We start from the raw sequence: 22,040 nt of genomic DNA on the forward strand, positions 1-22,040 counted from the left end.
AAAAAATGAGTTATATGGCTAAGGCTATGGACACCTTTGGGGCATTATTTTTATGATTGCATTGTACTCTTTTCGAGCTAAAAATAATTTTCTCAGTTGGTCTTTATTAAAAAATGTTACCCCCTTTCTCTGTACAGGGTTGAGATTCTCTATTAGCAGGCTCTGTGTTTACGCTGTGTGTCAGATGATATCTCAAAGTGAGAGTGAAAGTAAGATGCTCACAGCTAGGCTAAAACTTAACCATTTATCACACAAACTGATTTTTTTTTTTTAATAAAGACTAATTGAAAAATTTTTTTAGCCCAAAATGAGCAAAAGGCAATCATGAAAAAATGCCTTTAAATTTGTGGGATAACCCCTTTAAAGAGGCACCCATGGGCTGCATGGTGGCTCAGCGGTTATCACTAGAGAAGGCCTTGCAGTTCGCCCTGAGGTCTTTTTGCGGCATACTTTGCTCGTTTGCGGTTCGCCAAACATGCGAACATATGGCGATGTCCGCCGGCGCCATATTCTTTTGCATTTTGCCGAACTTTGATAGGTGTGCTATCGATAGGTGTGACATACTGAGGGGTGTGATATACTTATAATATACTTTCTAACATAGAAAGTATATTATAGTGCATTTGTATTGTGCAGCAGTTGTGTGCGGTTCTGCTGAGATACTGCAGCTATATAGAGGGAGAAACACTATTGGAATAACTAATTCCAACTGGTGTGATATACAGGTCCTTCTAAAAAAATTAGCATATTGTGATAAAGTTCATTATTTTCTGTAATGTACTGATAAACATTAGACTTTCATATATTTTAGATTCATTACACACAACTGAAGTAGTTCAAGCCTTTTATTGTTTTAATATTGATGATTTTGGCATACAGCTCACGAAAACCCCAAATTCCTATCTAAAAAAAATAGCATATCATGAAAAGGTTCTCTAAACGAGCTATTAACCTAATCATCTGAATCAACTAATTAACTCTAAACACCTGCAAAAGATTCCTGAGGCTTTTAAAAACTCCCAGCCTGGTTCATTACTCAAAACCGCAATCATGGGTAAGACTGCCGACCTGACTGCTGTCCAGAAGGCCATCATTGACACCCTCAAGCAAGAGGGTAAGACACAGAAAGAAATTTCTGAACGAATTAGGCTGTTCCCAGAGTGCTGTATCAAGGCACCTCAGTGGGAAGTCTGTGGGAAGGAAAAAGTGTGGCAGAAAACGCTGCACAACGAGAAGAGGTGACCGGACCCTGAGAAAGATTGTGGAGAAGGACCGATTCCAGACCTTGGGGGACCTGCGGAAGCAGTGGACTGAGTCTGGAGTAGAAACATCCAGAGCCACCGTGTACAGGCGTGTGCAGGAAATGGGCTACAGGTGCCGCATTCCCCAGGTCAAGCCACTTTTGAACCAGAAACAGCGGCAGAAGCGCCTGACCTGGGCTACAGAGAAGCAGCACTGGACTGTTGCATGTCATTTGGAAATCAAGGTGCCAGAGTCTGGAGGAAGACTGGGGAGAGGGAAATGCCAAAATGCCTGAAGTCCAGTGTCAAGTACCCACAGTCAGTGATGGTCTGGGGTGCCATGTCAGCTGCTGGTGTTGGTCCACTGTGTTTTATCAAGGGGAGGGTCAATGCAGCTAGCTATCAGGAGATTTTGGAGCACTTCAAGCTTCCATCTGCTGAAAAGCTTTATGGAGATGAAGATTTCATTTTTCAGCACGACCTGGCACCTGCTCACAGTGCCAAAACCACTGGTAACTGGTTTACTGACCATGGTATTACTGTGCTCAATTGGCCTGCCAACTCTCCTGACCTGAACCCCATAGAGAATCTGTGGGATATTGGGAAGAGAAAGTTGAGAGACGCAAGACCCAACACTCTGGATGAGCTTGAGGCCGCTATCGAAGCATTCTGGGCCTCCATAACACCTCAGCAGTGCCACAGGCTGATTGCCTCCATGCCACGCCGCATTGAAGCAGCCATTTCTGCAAAAGGATTCCCGACCAAGTATTGAGTGCATAACTGAACATAATTATTTGAAGGTTGACTTTTTTTTGTATTAAAAACACTTTTCTTTTATTGGTCGGATGAAATATGCTAATTTTTTTAGATAGGAAATTTGGGTTTTCATGAGCTGTATGCCAAAATCATCAATATTAAAACAATAAAAGGCTTGAACTACTTCAGTTGGTGTGTAATCAATCTAAAATATATGAAAGTCTAATGTTTATCAGTACATTACAGAAAATAATGAACTTTATCACAATATGCTAATTTTTTTAGAAGGACCTGTACTGTACCTGTTGCCTCAAAAAAAATGATTGAGGGGTGTGATACACCGGCTTCCACAATATATTGATTAAAGGGTTTGATATACCTTCTTCCACAAAATACTCATTAAGGGGTTCTATATACCTGTTTCCACAAAATACTGATAGAGGGGATTGATATTTATACCGGCTTCCACAAATACTGCCCTTCTATAGAGACTTTGTCACAGGGTCATTTTGACAACAGATTCCAAATGCAAATAGCACACTTAAAATGAACTCTGGACCTTTTATCTGCTCATTGTAATTGGGATAATGAGGTAATAACACACACCTGGCCATGGAACAGCTGAGAAGCCAATTGTCCCATTACTTTTGGTCCCTTAACAAGTGAGAGGCACATATGCAAACTGCTGTAATTCCTACACCGTTCACCTGACTTGGATGTAAATACCCTAAAATTAAAGCTGACAGTCTGCAGGTAAAGCACACCTTGTTTGTTTCATTTCAAATCCATTGTGGTGGTGTATAGAGCCAAAAATGTTAGAATTCTGTTGATGTCCCAATATTTATGGACCTGACTGTATATGCTTGATAGGCGTCTCCAGCAGCAATGTGCCGTTAACGACAACCTGTACGAACTCTGCAGCAGGACGGGTTCTGGGGAGCTTGGTTTCTTTTCACTGCACCAGTGGCTGCTAATGCACGACACATGCAGACTTCTGTGGCCATTTGATGAGATCAAACTAGTCAGTCGCAGCCAGGGCGCCATCAGTGACATCGTACCTTACACCTACTTTCTGGAGCGTGCATTGATCATGTCATTGATCAAGCCGTCGAGAAGCAGGAGCTGGAAGATGAAGACGTTGCAATGCTGAAGAGGAATCAGAGGAGGATGGTGGCTGGGGGGAGGAGCAAGAAGAGCAGGCTTTAAACTTTTCGGGGATCCCTGGTGTTGTCCGTGGCTGAGGGGGAAGGGGGGGGACCAAGAACGACATTCTCCTGGGTGATGAGCAGGAAGGAAAAGGTGATGTTGCGTCGAAACGCTAAAAAGGACCACAGAGGAGGCGCCAAAATCCCTAGGATCTAGGACTTGGATAGTATAAAACCCAAAGATAGAAACTATGTGGTTTAATATAGGCAAGTGGAGTAGCAATACTTACACACTCACAGGATGTATATACTCTCAGGATCAAATCACATACGGTCAAACAATGGTAAAGATAAAACAATAATGTGGAGAATGGCGAATAAAATCAAGGAGTGACATATAAAATCAAAATATTGTCAAAATATTAGTGACTCACTTCACCCAGGAGGGTAATGTGGGATAAAGCTCAAGACACCCACATCACACCTCCTGCGCCTGGGTCGCCCGTAGAGTCTCAGAAACGAACAATGACCACTCAAGAGTCTTTGTTCTTTTTTCTTTTCTTTTATTCCAAAGCCAGGGTAGGGGAGTGAGCAGCTCAACGCATTTCGGGGCCTCTTAGTGGGTCCCCTTCATCAGGAGCAGCTGATTTGATTGCGTTTGCACGTTCGCGAACCGTCCCGGCCGATGTTAGTCCATCACTAGTTAGCACGGGTGCCTTGCAGCGCTGAGGTTTTGGATAAGAATCCGACCAGGGACAACATCTGCATGGAGTTTTTAAGTTCCTCTATGTTTGCGTGGGTTTTCTCCGGGTACTTCGGTTTCCCACCACACTCCAAAAATTGGCAAATTGGCTTTCTATGAATTAGACCCTGTTGTGTGTTGGGGGTCGAGCGTCTATATGGCAGCTACTGGCTTTCCAGGCAGTCGCCCCAGCCGTACAGCTATCCCGGCATTTTAAGTCCCTGTGAGAAAAGCGCATTTGTCAGTGTCTGTTTCAGTAATTTCTTGCTTTCCCCGTGTAATAACAATTCTGGAGCATCTTTTCATAAAACGCTATGTTGTGCTACTGCTACTCCATTATTTCTACTAGAAGTTTATAAATGCATTGCTACCAGTTTGGGGATGTGTCCCCGCACAGTCTGACCCTATCCAATCACTGCTGCCAGCGTCAGACTGTGCAGGGACATCCCCCCAACTGGTAACACCCAGTTAGACCTTCAATGCAGCCTGCAGGCAATTTGTTTATAAATGTCTAGTGGGAATAATGGTGGAACGATACAACATTGAGCCAGAAGAATAGATGCTCCAGAATTCTTATTACATAGGGAAAGCAATTAGTTACTTAAACTAGCATGTCAAGAGAGGTGATAGGTCCTCTTTAAGATTTAAATACCCATTTAGTACCAGAAGTGACTGACATAGCACTATGGGGGTCATTAACCGCCGCTGTATACCAGTTTTCTGGTGTAAAAAAAGTCAAAAATTTTGTCCCAGGGGCTGGATTGCAAAAAAAATGTGCGACTTGCTAGCTTTTCCATCAACATGCAAATTTCACAAAAAGTGGGCAGGCTATGCACCTCTTAATAAATGAGTTTGATCTTCCTCCAATGAGGTTTTCACCAAGACAGGCATGTAATATTTAGTAAATGACCCCCCTGTATGCTAGTTGCAAATCGGAGACTATTCCAGAATGACGCAAGCTTTGTATAAGGATTTTTTTCTCTCAGTAAAGTGATATTTCCCTCAAATTATAGAGCTAATTGCTGCTGGGTGCTGATGGCTGCAAATTCTATTAACGCACTTTGTAAGGTGAGTAGATCTAATCAGCGGAAGTTCATAATTGTCGACAAGCAAGGTTGGCACAAGTGCAACGTCTCTGCTGCGTTTAACTTCATCATAATCCTAATAGTCCAAGGAGTGAATAAATAACATTTGTCTTATATATGTACCCTAAGCGGAAATGCTCTGGACTTGAAAGAATGATATTATATATGACCAGAGATGATCGAAGTTCTTAAAAATTCGATTCGGCTGCTTCGCCGAATTTTGCCCCAAATTGCCCAAAATTGTGGTGAATTACTTCCTCGTTTGCGCCGCCCCCTTCCGCGATTGCGCCGCCCCCGTCATTGAACCTCTCAGATGCTGCGTTCATTACTGATCGCAGCATCTGAGATCAATATTGAAGCATTTTAGGGGTTGCTCATAAACATACAGTATATATATATATATATCATACTTGCCTCATCCATTTGATCGCGAAGAGGCCGCTGCGGCCATCTTGCTTGAAGATCCAGAGTGAAACCTATCGCAGCGCGCGATGATGTCATCGTTTTGGCTGTTGTGGTGACTTTGTATGTCACCGCACACGAGTGGTCTTCAAGTAAGACGACCGTGGCAGACTCTTCGGATTACGTAAGTAAGGATTTTTTTAATTTTATTGCCATTTCAGGAAAAAAATATTTATTGCCATGAAGCATGAGGAAATTTGGCTTTGAGGCGAATCGAATTTTCCCTGAAATTTAGATAAAATTTCACTTCGTAAACTTTGACTCACTCAACACTATATATTACCATAGCACGTAGATGTAGCAGAGCTGCCTAGTTTATGAGAGCTTTTAGTTAGGGTAATGTAGTGCTGGAGATGTGGATGCAGTCCTAGGTAGAGTCACAGATAATATATCTATTAGCACACTGATGACTCAGCTCTGCTACATCTCAGTAACGGAGCACTGCTGCATTGAAAAACTCAACTGCTGTGCAGGTGAAACACAATATGACGTCTGTTAAAGTCAGCACTGCTACATCTCCATATTACGGTGTGATTTCATTTCAATGGGGTCATGCATGCCACCAAAAAAAAATGGAGTCAGCACTCATGTGAATATGCCTGAAAGATAGTAAGCTTACTTTCACACATGCATCAAAGAAATCCAGCAGTTTGTTCAGTTCAGTTCACTGGATACGGTGCCGCGTGCCCACCACATCCCATTGACTATAATGAGAAGCAGCCAGTGTCGGACTGAAGTCCCTTGGGCCCTTTAGAGGAAATGATTGTAAAGGCCCACACTCTGTGTATACAGGACCTTAAAGGCCGGATCGCGGCAGCATCCCATTATAGTCAACGGGGTCCGATGGGCATGTGGCACTATCCGGCTATGCCGGATCCAGAGAACTCTGGCAGGCAGTTCCATCAGACATTTGTCACATGTCTGAAAGTACCCCCCCAAAAAGATATAAACCACCAACCAATGACCGTTGGTGGAGTGGTGTGGGGCCAAACACAATCAGATACACCAAATCAAAGTACAACAACCCCCACAAAAATATATAACCAGATACTGGGTAAAAATATATTTATTAATTTAATATCAGAGTAATAAATATAAAAAATCAGTCACAACACCGGCAAATACATATATGAATAAGGAGGTAACAGTGCTCTAGTGTTATCACCTGGCATATAACAAGAGGGCTGACTAGGTCAATGGTGGCATACAGGTCTATCGTCCAACGAAGTGACCATAACTAGTTAAGGGTACTTTCACATTTGGAACTCCGTATGCAAATGGATAGCATTTGTCTGTCTGACAAATGCATTGAAATACCGGCTCCGTCTCTCCAGTCTCATCCGGAAAAACGGACCAAGTATTATTTTTTCTCGCATTTTTAAAGGTCTGCGCATGTGCAGACTAGGAAACCGGATCCGTTTTTAAGAAACACTTGGTACCGGATCCGGCAATAATACATTTCAATAAAAATTAATGTCGCATCCGGCATTCCGGCAAGTGTTCTCTGGCCAAATACCGTAAGAGGGACTGAACTGAATGTTTTCCATTTAGAATGCATTAGGATTAAACGGAAGCGTTTTTTTCCGGTATTGAGCCCATCACGGAACTTAATACCGGAAAATTTTAACACTAGTGTGAAAGTACCCTAACTTAGATATAAAGTGCAATTAACAAGGTATAAATCCCAAGACAATAAATAATGAAAGTATCAAAGAAAACAACAGATCAAAAATAAATAGCAAGTATAAGGAAACCCGAATATAGCATTATGTAACATTCAGATAGCGACCAGTGTGCCTCCACCCCGAAGTGCGTTTCACTTTTCAGCTCCCTCAGAAGATAACATGATATTGGTTCCTGTGTTCATTTATACCTTGTTGATTGCTGTTTTATTAAAAGCAGATGGGAGAAGGGGGCTGAAGGAAAAGTATTGGCATGCGTTCCAAGGTGGAAAGCATGAAAGTACTTCCTCCCGGAAATCCAAGGCAATATATGTCAGTTAATGCTGACAAAAGAATACATCGGAACACATGGGTCCACACAGGGACCAATTATACCCATATAAAATGAAGTAAAGAAAGAAAGTGAACCATTAAAGCAAATAACTGCACTGCTGAGCCGCGCTCGGCTGTGGAACGCATACCGGAACTTACGGTATGCGCTCCACAGCTGCATCCCCGAAGTATTGTGAGACTTTGCGGACATCAGAAGTGCCAAGCATCCGCAACCATAACAACCATGCAGGGCCGTATCATACAGGTTCAGATGCTAATGCATAGAATTGATATTCACACAAACCCTGTACTTAGCAATTTATATAATCATGATTGAAAGTAGCCTAATTACTATGGCCACTGAAGAAGTAAATACAACGTTTCAGGCACTTATCCGACAGTATGTAGAGCAACGGAGCGGGGCGCAGACAGTAGCGAAGTGAAGCTTAACTTAGGGGAAGTATTCAGGCAGTAAAGGGTTAGTGGTGAATTATAGGTTGAGGTGTCCGCAGGGTTAAAATTAGTAGGTGGAGTTTGTAATTCGCGAGCTGTATATTATCTGGAGTGGGGGTGGGATCTATAACAGTGTCCGGGGCATTGCAGTGAGTTAGGGGCTGCGGTATCATGTCTGCCTTAGAAGAATTGATGGCTGCGGTCAGGGCCGCGGCGGAGCGGCATGGCCCTGAGTTGATACAGCAGAGTTTGCAGGCAGCTATGGCGGCGCCTGCGGCGCCTCCGGCTGCGGTAGTGGGGAGGGTTAGGGCCCGGCGGTCCGTACCACCTGAGCGGCTGAGTCCTGAGGCGACCCCCCGGGTAAGGCGGCGTGTGCTGAGCCCCCTGAGAGCTGTCCCTGGGAGGCAGGTTAGGGCCGATCCGGTGGCGGCTGGTAGGCGTAGCGGCCATAATGCAGCACCTCGTCGGGCGCCTGTGGGAGAAGGGCGGGTTAGTTCCCGCCGTTCGCACCTCGCCCGGCGGGGGGGGGGGGGGGGGTCGCGGGGGGAGGAAGCCTGTCTGGCGCAAGATGTCCCCGGCGTTGTGAGAGATGGTCCTGGCGGCTTACCTGCATCAGCGGTGGGCAGACGATCGGAGGGGAGGACGTCGGGTGCTGCGGTCTCACGCTCCTGCGGTGAGGGCTTGCCGGCTGTGGAGGCGTCTGTGGAGGTGGGAGCACTGCGGCCTGGTCCTGGAGGCCGGCAGCATTCTGTAATGTCACAGCCTGGAGAGCGTTCGGCGGCCACAGCGACACCAGTGGCTGGCCTGGGTATTGCAGGCAGATGGATGAGTGACGGATCGCTGGCTGGGGGTTCTGGTCTGGCCCCGCCCCCAGTGCAGCGGGCAGGCGTTACAGCTGCAATGGGACGTGATGCGGCCATGGGCCATCGGGCCAGTGGGTCAAGGGGTGGCGGAGTGGACGCGGTGACCAGTGCGGAGGTGGGATGGCGGCCGCTGTCAGGTGGGCTTGGGAGCGACGCGTCATTGGATTTGCGACCCGGCCACGTGGACGGTGGTAGGGGTCTCCATTCTGCTTCGATGTTGGAGGAAGGGGAGCTCTCCGTGGAGGACTGTGGAGCGGACGACAGGTCGGTGGTTGCGTCAGGTGTCGGTCCATCGTCTTCTTTATCTACGATCGTTGTGGCGCCAAGTGATGTTCCGGAGCGGTCTGCGGCGACTGGGAGGTTACCCCATGGTCAGCCAGGTGAGAGATCTTCGTGTCAGGCTCCGGGTGGTGGCGGGTTGGGGGTTGCGGGGGGGGGGCAGTTAGGTAAGGTAGGGTCAGAGAGTTTGGCGCAGGAATTGCTGGCGGGTATGTTGTCTCTTATTTCGCGTTTGGGTACTGAGGCTGTTGCTTCCCCTACTGCGGTGTGGGCGCCTGGGCCTGAGGTTGGGAGTGGCGGACAATCTAGTGTGATAGGGCCTGGTGTTGCGCCTGCTATGGCGGTGAGTACTTCGGTGGGTGACGTGGTGGCAGACGTGAGTAGTAAGGGAAGACTTGGGGAAGACGTTAGGTTGGGGGATGCTGCGAGAGGGGAAGTGTACGTGCGCTTTGAGGGGGCCGTTGGGAGCGCACTTGAAGCCGGAGGTTAGAGAGAAGATTTGGAAGGACGAGTATGTGGAGATATTTTCATTGCTTCCGTTGGAGAAGTTTCAGTTGGATAGGGTGCGGTTGGATGAGAGCAAAAGGGAGGAGGAGGAGAAGCGGCGGTACAGGCTTATTCCGCGCACTTTTCTGAATTGGCTGCAGGCTTTTGCTATCTTGGCGAGTGTGGTAGGGGAGAAGGCGCCTGAACACTGTTCGGCGCTTTTCTGCTATATGGACGCGGTTGGGGAGGCGTATAGGACATATGGGGGGGTGGCTTGGCTTAGGTATGACGAGCAGTTTCGTCAGCGGAAGGCGGTCCGGCCTAGTATTAGGTGGGACCACAAGGACATCAGCTTATGGATGCGGCTGATGTCCGCTCCTAAAGGGGGCAGCCAGCCCTTTCGGGGTGCGGCCGGGGGTTCCTCGGCAGCAGAATTTAGTGGTGGACATAAAAAAGGGTGCTGTTGGCAATTTAATGAGGGGTACTGTAAGTACTCGGCTGATTGCAGGTTTAAGCATGAATGCTCCGGTTGCGGCGGGGCACACAGCTTGTCACGGTGTTTTAAGCGGGTAAAAGGTAAGGGATTTGAGGCTGTGCAGAAAAGGGGTGACCCCGGTGAAGGTGGTCGAGATGGAGCCTTTTCTAGAGAAGTATCCAAATAGGGGGGTGGCGGAGTTGTTGTTGGCTGGTTTTAGAGACGGTTTTAGGATCCCGTGTGTTTCGGAGGGGGTTGCGGTTGCGGATCGCAACTTGGCTTCGGCATTGTCTAACCCGGCGGTAGTTTCTGAGAAGATTGCCAAGGAAGTGTTAGCTGGTAGAATAGCGGGCCCGTTTGTAGGTTGTCCGTTGCCGGGCTTGTGGGTGTCTCCGTTGGGGTTGGTGCCTAAAAAGGAGCCTAACAAGTTTCGGCTTATTCACGATCTGTCATTTCCTGCAGGGGGTTCGGTTAACGATGGTATTGATGACGAGTTGTGTTCTGTGTCGTATACGTCATTTGATGAAGCTGTGCGGTGGGTGCAACGTTTTGGGTATGGGTCGCTGTTAGCGAAAACTGACATTGAGGCGGCTTTCTGTTTGTTGCCTATTCATCTGGACAGTTTTCATTTACTTGGTTTTAAATGGGAGGGGCAGTTTTATGTTGATTGTTGTTTACCGATGGGTTGCGCAATTTCTTGTTCATTGTTTGAGACGTTCAGTTCATTTTTAGAATGGGTTGTGAAGCAGGAGGCAGGTTGGAATTCTGTGTTGCACTATCTGGCCAATTTTTTTTTTTTGGGTCCGGCTGGGTCGCGGGTTTGTTCAGTTTTGCTACGCACAATGGAGCGGGTGGCGGCTCGCTTTGGTGTGCCGTTGGCGGCAGAGAAGACGGAGGGGCCTGCCACGTCGGTCAAGTTTTGGGTATTGTGATTGACAGCGTGGCAATGGAGTGCAGGTTGCCAGAGGATAAGGTGATTGATTTGCGCAGTGAGGTGGCTTTCCTGCGTAGGGCGAAGAAAGTACAGTTGCGTCGTGTGCAGTCGGTTTTGGGGAAATTGAATTTTGCTTGCAGAATTTTGCCCATGGGTCGTGTGTTCTGTCGGCGCTTGGCGATGGCGACAGCGGGTGTGAGGGTGCCTTTTCATTTCTTGCGGTTGTCTGCGGAGGTGCGTGCGGATCTAGAAGTTTGGGAGCGTTTTTTGGTGGAGTTTAATGGTCGTTCGATGTGGATGGAGGCGCCGGTGGCTAGCGCGGATCTGGAATTGTTTACGGATGCGTCGGGTTCGTGCGGGTACGGTGCTTTTTGTCAAGGGCAATGGTGTGCGGGTCCGTGGCCTGAAGAGTGGAGGGGGGCCGGAATGTTGGGTAATCTGGCACTGTTGGAATTGTTCCCCATTGTGTTGGCAACCGAATTGTGGGGAGAGCTGTTACGAAATAAGCGTGTGCGCTTTTGTTGTGATAATTTGGGTGTGGTGCAGGCGGTCAACAGTCAGTCGGCTAATTCACCTCCTGTTGTGCGGTTGCTTCGGCATTTGGTTCTCAGAGGGTTAAGATTGAATGCGTGTTTTGTGGCAGTGCATGTTCCTGGTGTTAGTAATTCCATTGCTGATTCTCTTTCTCGTTTCCAGTGGGACCGTTTTCGCAGTTTGGTGCCGAGCGCGGACGCGGAGGGTCTGTCCTGTCCTCAGTGGCTCTGGAGCGTGGCCTTGGGGTCTCATCAGATCTGATTAGGCGGTCCGTGAGTAGGAGTACGTGGGCGGCTTATTCTTCTGTGTGGTCGCATTGGGAACGGTTGGTGGATCAGGTTGGCGGTTGCGTGGTTGCGGAGGATTTTCAGGTGTTGTTGGTGTATTTTGTGGGTTTATCTTATAGCTCTGGAGCGTCTTTCTCGGTAGCGTCCAAAAGGGTGGCGGCTGTTGCTTTTTGGTTGCGTTTGCGTGGTCTGGCGGATGTGTCTAGGAGTTTCTTAGTGCGGCAGGCGCTGAAGGGTTATCGGCGCAGCGCTGTTAGGAAGGATACTAGACGTCCGGTGTCTTTTTCGGTGTTGCAGCAGTTGTGGGAGCAGGTGGGTACGGTTTGTGAGTCTTCGTATGAGGTGTGTTTGTTTCGGGCCGCTTTTTCTCTGGCTTTCTTCGGGGCCTTTAGAGTTTCTGAGCTGGTGGCGAGTAGTGGCGTGCGTGGAGGTGGACTGTTGTGGGATGACGCTTGTTTGGATGATGGAGGTGTGCGTTGTGTTTTGCGAAGGTCGAAAACTGATCAGATCGGAAGAGGGGTTTGCGTGGTGTTGCGCCCATTGGTTGGGTCCGTGCTGTGCCCTGTGCGGTGTGTGGCGGAGTTTTTGGCATTACGACCGGGTGTAGCGGGTTCCTTTTTGGTGCACCTGAATGGCATGGCGTTGTCCCGTTTTCAGTTCGTGGCGATATTCAGGCGGTGTCTGACGGCTGCTGGCCATCCGGCCAAGGAATTTGCTTCTCATTCGTTCAGGATAGGAGCGGCGACGGAGGCGGCTAGGTGGGGTCTAAGTGACGTGGTTATTAAGCGGATTGGCCGGTGGGAATCAGATTGCTTTAGGGGATATATTCGCCCTCATATGATGTAGTGGAAAGTGTGGTTTGTGATTGCATGTTGGGGGGCGAGGCTCATTGTGTGTGTTTTGTTTTTTAGGGTCCTCTTCGTGCTTGGCGTGGATTCTAGGCCATTCGTACGTCCACTGGGGAGCATTGAGAGCTGATGTGCGGAGAAATGGAAGGCAGTTGGGTTTTCGGCCGGAGGAGTTGCAAGTGCGGTGGATTGGTGTAAGGGGGATGTTGTGGGGTCGGGTGTTGCCTGAATTCCATGCCTTCGCGTTGTTGGATAGGCCTCCCGATATTTTAGTTTTGCATGTCGGGGGAAATGACTTAGGTGTTCGTCACTCACGGGATGTGATACGGGACATCAAGTTGGATCTGTTGCGGTTGTTGGGAGAGTTTCCGGATTTGTTGGTGGTTTGGTCCGAAGTGGTTGCTAGAAGGTCGTGGCGGTTTGCGAGGTCTGTGGAACGGATTAATAAGGCGCGGGCGAAGCTCAATAAAGAGGTGGGTCGTTTCGTTCGGCGCCAGGGTGGATTTGTGGTGCGACATCGGGAGTTGGAGGCTGCTTCGTCTCAATTCTTGAAGGCTGATGGTGTGCACCTTAATGATGTGGGTATGGATTTGTGGGCTTCTGGGCTGCAGGATGGTCTTGAGACAGCTTTGAGAGTGTGGCGGGACGTCCACAGGTGAGGTGTCACATGTGTTCGTCTGTGGCCGGTTAATAGAGGGTCCTGGAAGGCAATACAATGTTTAAGAGGTGCATGACACGTTGGAGCGTGCATCTCATGAGGTTCGGGAGGCTGATGGCTGGGGCTCCTGTTTGGGCTAAAATGCCTACAGGGGTGGATGGAGATATAATTTGGAGGATTTGGTACCTTTGGGTCGGTGACTGCGGCCAAGGGTAAGGTGGAAATCAAGTGGAGATGTGGAGTGAAGAGCGCAGCTTGCTTGGGTTGCCTTCTAGGATCCTTTCTCAATGTGTTAGAATTTATTTTAATTTGATTTATGTGTTTATGTGTTTATGATTGTGATCACTAAAAGAAAAGTTGAAGAAGTTATTTATTTGTCTAATAAACGGGCTGCTACAGCCATTTATACCAAGACGTTGGCTTTTGAGTGTTTCTTGGGTGGAGAGGGTAGTTGGGTTGGTTGGGCAGCTGACTGAAGTAATCTTACATCCTATTAAGTCAGTGGTGTGAGCACTGCAATGCAGCCATGCTCTATCAGACCACTATATCTAATCTCCCTGGTTTGTTTTGACCAAGTTTGACCTGGTTTGGGAGGGCGTGTGCCATAGCTGGCTCCTGGAAATCATCATATTTTGCTGTTCTCCTCATAGCACAACAGAGAGGAGAACATCAGAGCCGTTATAAGTAGAGTTGAGCAGACACCTGGATGTTCGGGTTCGACGGGTTCGGCCGAACTTCGGAAAAAAGTTTGAGTTCGGGACCCGAACTTGATCCCAAACCCGAACCCCATTGAAGTCAATAGGGACCTGAACTTTTGAGCACTAGAATGGCTGTAAAAATGTCCTGGGAAGGGCTAAAGGGCTGCAAATGTCGTCAAAATGTGGTTAAGAGCATGGCAAGTGCTCTGCAAACAAATGTGGATAGGGAAATGACTTTAAATAACATAAAATACGTAAAAATAAAAAATAATAATCTTGATCTAGGAGGACGAGGTCCATATGGATTAGGAGGTTGAGGGGGCGGTGGAAGTGGCAGTGGAGGAGGAGGAGGTAGCCTACACTGCTTTTTGGTTTAAAATTTATTTACATTTTTTTCAAATTAGGGTACACCCCAAAACATTGGGAAATATAACCCTCCAGTCGTGCTAAACACACGTTCAGACAATACACCGGCTGCAGGGCAGGCCAGCACCTCCAAGGCGTAAAGGGCAAGCTCAGGCCATGTGCCCAATTTGGAGACCCAGAAGTTGCAGGGGCTGACCCCTGTCAGTTAGTTCGTGTAGGCGTGTGCATACTTACTGCCCCACCATGTCGCACGTCCTCCTGATGTTCACGATCCAATTTTACATCTGCTCTATCAACTTTCGATGTTCTTTTTTGCGCCTACCATGGTGATTACGGGTGGCGGGGAATCAGGGTTCCAGGCCGGAGAGGGAGCCTGAGAAAAAGAAACCAAATTTAAAGGAGATAAATTTATTTTAAAAAATTGGGATCGAGAAGAAATGTGGGAAAAGCTATTGAGGCGCAAATGTGGGACAAATTACAGAAGCCCAAATGTGGGCCAAAAGAGTCAAGCGGAATTGTGGGAAAAGCTATTGAGGCGCAAATGTTGGCCAAAAGAGTATAGCGGAAATGTGGGACAAAGTATTGAAGCTTAAATGTGGTACAACTTGTTTAAGTTTAAGCATTGAATCAAAGGAGGTGGCGCGCATCAATTAAAGAAGCATTTCAGAAATTTTATTCCCTGTCACCTATGCAGAGCAGGGGTTTATTCACGTCTAAAATTGTATAATGTCAACCCAAGAATGTAACAGAAAAATTACAGAAATTTATTAACCTGTCTACTTGGTAGAGCAGGGGTCTATGACAGAAAACAATTGTTTATTGTCACCCAAAAATGTAAAATAAAAATTATTGAAATTTATTAAGCTGTCAACTAGTTAGAGGAGGGGTATATTACACCACAAAATTGGTGAATTTGACCATAAAATGTAACTGACAAATGTTTTTTTTTTTTTTTACCGGTCTAATAGGTATAGCAGTGGTACATCACACCAAAAAATTGCTCAATTTCACCAGAAAATGTAACTGCCAATTTTTTTTATTTATTTTGTTACCGGTCTACTAGGTATAGCAGTGGTACTATATACCCAAAAATTGGTTAATTTCACCCGAAAATGTAACTGACAATTTTTTTATTTTTTTAAACGGCCTACTAGGTATTGCAGTGGTACGGTACATCACACCCCAAAATTGGTGAATTTCACCATAAAATGTAACAGACAAATTGTTTTATATTTTAACCTGTCTACTAGGTATAGCAGTGGTAGTTCACACCCAAAAATTGTTGAATTTAAACTAAAAATGTAACTGACAATTTTTTTATTTTTTTTGTTAACCGGCCTACTAGGTATAGCAGTGGTACTATACACCCCAAAATTTGTGAATTTCACCCGAAAATGTAAATGACAAAGTAGTGAAATGATAGAAAATAAAACACGTACAAAAAATTAAAATTTTTAGCGGAGTAGGTGGAAGCAGCGGTGGAGGAGGACGAGATAGCCAACACAGGTTTTTGGTTTTAATTTAATTTTGTAAAATTAAGATACACTCCAAAAGAGTGTGAAATATCCAAAATAAAAACATGAGAAATTGCACTGCAGTATAACAATGGCTGCTTAGTGCCGGTATACATGTCTATTCTGCACAAGGTACGGACAAGTCCTGAGGGATCCATGCCTGGTTCATTTTAATGAACGTGAGCTTGTCCACATTGGCTGCGGACAGACGGCTGCGCTTGTCTGTGATGACGCCCCCTGCCATGCTAAACACACGTACAGACAGTACACTGGCTGCAGGGCAGGCCAGCACCTCCAAGGCGTAAAGGGCAAGCTCAGGCCATGTGCCCAATTTGGAGACCCAGAAGTTGAAGGGGGCAGACCCATCATTCAGTACGTGTAGGCGTGTGCACACATACTGCTCCACCATGTTGGTGAAATGCTGCCTCCTGCTAAGACGTTCTATATCAGCTGGTGGTGCTGGTTGTTGTGGCATGCTGATAAAGCTTTTCCACATGTCGGCCATGCTAACCCTGCCTTCTGAGGTGCTGGTGGTGCCCCAGCTGCGTTGGCGACCTCTTCCTTGTCCTCTGCCTTCACCTTGTGCTTCCACTGTGCCCCCGCTGTCAGGTGGGAATGCCACCAGCAGTGAGTCTACCAGCGTGCACTTGTACTCGCGCATCTTACGATCACGCTCCAGTGACGGAATTACGGACGGTACGTTGTCCTTGTAATGGGGATCCAGAAGCGTGGCCACCCAGTAATCAGCACAAGTTAGAATGTGGGCAACTCGGCGGTCGTTGCGGAGACACTGCAGCATATAATCGCTCATGTGTGCCAGGCTGCCCAGAGGTAACGAAAAGCTGTCCTCTGTGGGAGGTGTATCGTCTGTGTCCTCTGTATCCCCCCATCCACGCACCAGTGATGGCCATGAGCTGGTCTGGGTGCCACCCTGCTGTGAACATGGTTCCTCCTCCTCCATCTCCTCCTCCTCATCCTCCACCTCGTCATCCTCCAGAACTGTGCCCTGGCTGGACAATTGTGTACCTTGGGTTTGTGGGTGCAGGAACCCACCCTCGGAGCCACTTGGGAATGACTAGCCAGAAACCCTACGAACTGATCCCTCCTCCTCCTCCTGTGCCACATCCTCTTCCATCATCGCCAGGAGCGTTTTTTTCAAGGAGGCATAGAAGTGGGATAGTAACGCTGAGAACGGCGTTATCGGCACTGGCCATGTTGGTGGAGTACTCAAAACAGTGCAACAAGGAACACAGGTCTCACATGGAGGCCCAGTCATTGGTGGTGAAGTGGTGCTGTTCCGCCGAGCGACTCATCCATGCGTGCTGCAGCTGAAACTCCACTATGGCCTGCTGCTGCTCGCACAGTCTGGCTAGCATGTGCAAGGTGGAGATACACCTTGTGGGCACGTCGCATATGAGGCGGTGAGCGGGAAGGCCGAAGTTACGCTGCAGCGCTGACAGGCGAGCAGCAGCAGGTGAGAACGCCGAAAGCGCGCACAGACGGCCCGCACTTTATGCAGCAGCTCTGACATATCGGGGTAATTTTTAAGGAATCTCTGCACCACCAAATTCAGCACATGCGCCAGGCAAGGGATGTGCGTCAAACCGGCTAGTCCCAGAGCTGCTACGAGATTTCGCCCATTATTGCACACCCCCAGGCTGGGATTGAGGCTGACTGGCACAAACCACTCATCGGTCTGTTGTTCAAGGCCTGTCCACAGCTCCGGCGTGGTGTGGGGTTTGTCCCCCAAACAGATAAGTTTTAAAACTGCCTGCTGTCGTTTACCCCTGGCTGTGCTGAAGTTGGTAGTGAAGGTGTTACGCTGACCGGATGAGGAGCGGGTAAAGGATGAGGAAGCAGAGTAGGAGGAGGAACCAACAGGAGGCAAACTGAAGCGCCCTGCAATCCTCGGTGGTGGAAGGACATGCGCCAAACTGCTATCCGCCTCAGGCCCAGCCGCCACTGCATTTACCCAGTGTGCTGTTATGGAGATATAACGTCCCTGACCGTACTTACCGGTCCACGTATCCGTAGTCAGGTACACCTTGCCACAGATGGCATTGCGCAGTGCACACCTGATTTTGTCCCCTACTTGGTTGTGAAAAGAAGGGATGACTCGCCTTGAAAAGTAGTGGCGGCTGGGCACGACGTACTGTGGGACAGCCACTGCCATAAGGCCTTTAAAACTATCCGTCTCCACCAGAGGGAATGACAGCATTTCAAAGGTCAGTAATTTTTAAATGCTGGCATTCAGGGCTAGGGATCGCGGGTGGGTAGGGGGGTACTTTCTCTTCCTCTCCAGCGTTTGGGATATGGAGAGCTGAACGCTTCTGTGGGACATTGTGGAGATGCTTGGTGACCCAGGTGTTGGTGTTGCTGGCAGATCCTCTGTTTGCGGGGTGGCAGGTGGCACTGTCACTCCAGAGGTGGATGAAGAGGCCGCGACTGCAGCAGAAGAGGAAACAGGAGGAGCCAGAGACCTTTCTTGGTTTTTGAGGTGTCTACTCCACTGCAGCTCGTGCTTTGCACTTAAATGCCTGGTCATTCAGGTTGTGCTCAGGTTGAGAACGTTTTTGCCTCGCTTCAGGCTCTGATTGCACAGCGTGCAAACCACTCGTGTCTTGTCATCAGCACATTGTCTGAAGAACTGCCACGCCAGGGAACTCCTTGGAGCTGGCTTTGGTGTGCTCGGTCCCTTGCTGCGGTGGGCAGTAGGAGGCATACTGTCTAGAGGACGGCCGCTCCGCTTTTGCACCCTGCTCCCTCTTCTTCTGTGCTGGTGACTCTGTGCGACCACCGCCTCTTCCTCCGAACTACATACGTCAATTGCATGATCTTGATTCCATGTGGGGTTGAGGACCTCATCGTCCTCCACATCATCTTCCACCCAGTCTTCACCCCTGCCTTCCTTGTCGGTCTGCACACTTTTGAAAGCCCCAGCAGTTGGCACCTGTGTTTCGTCATCATCCGAGACATGTTGCGATGGTCCTCCCATGTACTCATCTTGAAAGATAAGTGGTTGGGCATCGGTGCACTCAATCTCTTCCACTTCTGGGGCAGGGCTAGGTGGATGGCACTAAGAAACCCTGCTAACAGAGTCATTAAAAAGCAGAAGAGACTGCTGCATGACTTGGGGCTCAGACTGCTTGGCTGATTTGCAAGGGGGTGAGGTGAAAGACTGATGGACATTGGCTGCAGGTGCCAACTGTGGTCTTTCAGCAGGAGACTGGGTGGGAGACAATGTGAAGGAACTGGATCCACTGTCAGCAACCCAATCTGCTATCGCCTGTATTTGTTCAGGCCTCACCATTCGTAGAGCAGCATTAGGCCTGACCAAATACCGCTGCAGGTTTTGTCGCCTACTCGCACCTGAGGAAGGGGTTTCACTTGTGCGTGTAGCTGGCACAGATCAACCACGTCCTCTCCCTGCAACAGGAGCTCCACCAGCAGCACCACGACCTGGGCAACGTCCCTATTTGATGCTCTCCTTATATTTTTTGAATTTAGGATCTTGCCCTAAATGGGTGTTTAATTAATAGTAGAATAGAACGACAGTATGTAAAGGGTGTATCTCACACGGTTTGAACCAGTGTAGGCCTGAAGTAAATATTTCTTTGCCCAAAATGGCTGTATTTCAAATGGCTGTATTTCAAATCCCTGAATCAAACACCTGTATGTAGAGGGAGTATCTCACAGAGCCTGAACCAGTGTAGGCAAGAAGTAAATATTTATTTGCCAGAAAATGGCTGTATTTCAAATGGCTGTATTTCAAATGCCTGATTCAAACCTTGTATGTAGAGAGGGTATCTCACACGGTCTGAACCAGTGTAGGCCTGACGTAAATATTTCTTTGCACAAAATGGCTGTATTTCAAATGGCTGTATTTCAAATCCCTGATTAAAACCCCTGTATGTAGAGGGAGTAACTCACAGGGCCTGAACCAGTGTAGGCTTGAAGTAAATATATCTTTGCACAAAATGGCTGTATTTCAAATGGCTGTATTTCAAATGCCTGATTCAAACCCCTGTATGTAGAGGGGGTATCTCACACCGTCTGAACCAGTGTAGGCCTGAAGTAAATATTTATTTGCCCAAAATGACTGTATTTCAAATCCCTGATTCAAACCCCTGTATGTAGAGAGGGTATCTCACACGGTCTGAACCAGTGGAGGCCTGAAGTAAATATTTCTTTGCCCAAAATGGCTGTATTTCAAATGGCTGTATTTCAAATGCCTGATTCAAACCCCTGTATGTAGAGGGGGTATCTCACAGGGCCTGAACCAGTGTAGGCCTAAATTAAATATTTCTTTGCACAAAATGGCTGTATTTCAAATCCCTGAATCAAATCCCTGTATGTAGAGGAGGTATCTCACACGGTCTGAACCAGTGTAGGCCTAAATTAAATATTTCTTTGCACAAAATGGCTGTATTTTTAAATGGCTGTATTTCAAATCCCTGAATCAAACCCCTGTATGTAGAGGGTGTATCTCACATGGCATGAACCAGTGTAGGCCTGAATTCAATATTGGTGCACCAAATGGCGGTATTTAAAATCTCAGAATGTAACCCAAATGTATTAAGGGTGTATCTCACAATGACATCTGCATCAAAGGCTGCCAACTAAATTTTTGTGCCCAAACGAGTGTTTGTTTAACAACTGAATTTGACAGCAGTATATAAGCCTGTAATTTCACACTTGCTGATGCTGCAAGGCCTGAAAATAGTGTTTTTTGTAAAAAAAAAGTGTGTTTTTCAAACCCCAGAAAATGATGGGTGTATTTCTACCTTAAATTGCACACTGACTAATCAAGATGTAGATTGCCAAAAAAGTGTTTTTTTGGTAACAGAATATGAAAGCTGTATATATTAAACTTGAATTTACCACTTGCAGATTTGGAAAATACAGTTTTTTGGCAAAAAAGTGTGTTTTTAAAACCCCAGAAAATGATGGGTGTATTTCTACCTTTAATCCAGATGTTGTAGTTTGCCCAAAAAATTGTGATTTGCAATGTCCCAAAAGCTCAGATGCAGTGCTGGTGCACTGAGCTTGCATAAAATGGCCGCCGCCACCCACCTGACTAACAGAATTATAAAAGTGTTTTTTTGGGGGGGGTCAATGGCCTCAGGGCAGGGTAAAACGATTGTGCTCTGCACCCACACAGCTATTTGTCTGTAGATCGCTGAGTTAGATTCTCTCCCTGAAATCACAAGTCCAGCAGCATCCTCTCCCTACACTTGTAACAGCAGAGTGACGTGCAGCGCTACGTGACTCCAGCTTATATAGAGCCCGGGTCACATGCTGCTCTGGCCAATCACAGCCATGCCATTAGTAGGCATGGCTGTGATGGCTTCTAAGGTCAGACAGTTAACCGCTTGTTGATTGGCTGCTGTCCACTAGAATGCTCTCTGTACAGGATATAAATCATGTACAATGCTCTATATATCATATACAGGTCATTCGTGTATTATTTATCTGTCACTGGAATGCTCTAGAATGCTCTCTATATTGTACAAACATCATTAAAATGCACTACACATCATGTACAGGCCATTAACACATTATTTATAAGCCAGTAGAATGCTCTAGAATGCTCTCTGTATTTCATATGAAACATTACGCTGCCCGATATATCATGTACAGGCTACTAAGTCATTATTTATCAGTCACTAGAATGCTATAGAATGCTCTCTGTATTGTACAGAGATCGTTGCAATGCTCTATATATCATGTACAGTACAGGCCATTAACACATTTACCAGCCAGAAGAATGCTCTGGAATTCTCTCTGTATTTCATATAAAACACTACACTGCTCTATATATTATGTACAGGCCACTAAGTCATTATTTATCAGCCAGTAGAATGCTCTAGAATGCTCTATGTATTGTACAGACATCATTACAATGCCCTATATATCATGTACAGTACAGGCCATTAACACATTTACCAGCCAGGAGAATGCTCTGGAATTCTCTCTGTATTTCATATAAAACACTACACTGCTCTATATATTATGTACAGGCCACTAAGTCATTATTTATCAGTCACTGGAATGCTCTAGAATGCTCTATGTATTGTACAGACATCATTACAATGCCCTATATATCATGTACAGGCAATTAACACATTATTTAACAGCCAGTATAATGCTCTAGAATGCTCTATGCATTTCATATAAAACATTACACTGCTCTATAAATCATGTACAGGCCACTAAGTCA

General features: G+C 47.0%; 1 protein-coding gene across 1 annotated transcript in view; it reads right to left on the reverse strand.

Moving 5' to 3' along the window:
- USH2A (usherin) overlaps positions 1–22,040 on the reverse strand; it is a 426,892-nt gene that overhangs the window by 384,047 nt on the left and 20,805 nt on the right. The gene's annotated exons all lie outside the window — the stretch shown is intronic.

This window comes from Bufo gargarizans, chromosome 4 (genome assembly GCF_014858855.1).
Source record: "Bufo gargarizans isolate SCDJY-AF-19 chromosome 4, ASM1485885v1, whole genome shotgun sequence".
Lineage (NCBI taxonomy): Eukaryota > Metazoa > Chordata > Amphibia > Anura > Bufonidae > Bufo > Bufo gargarizans.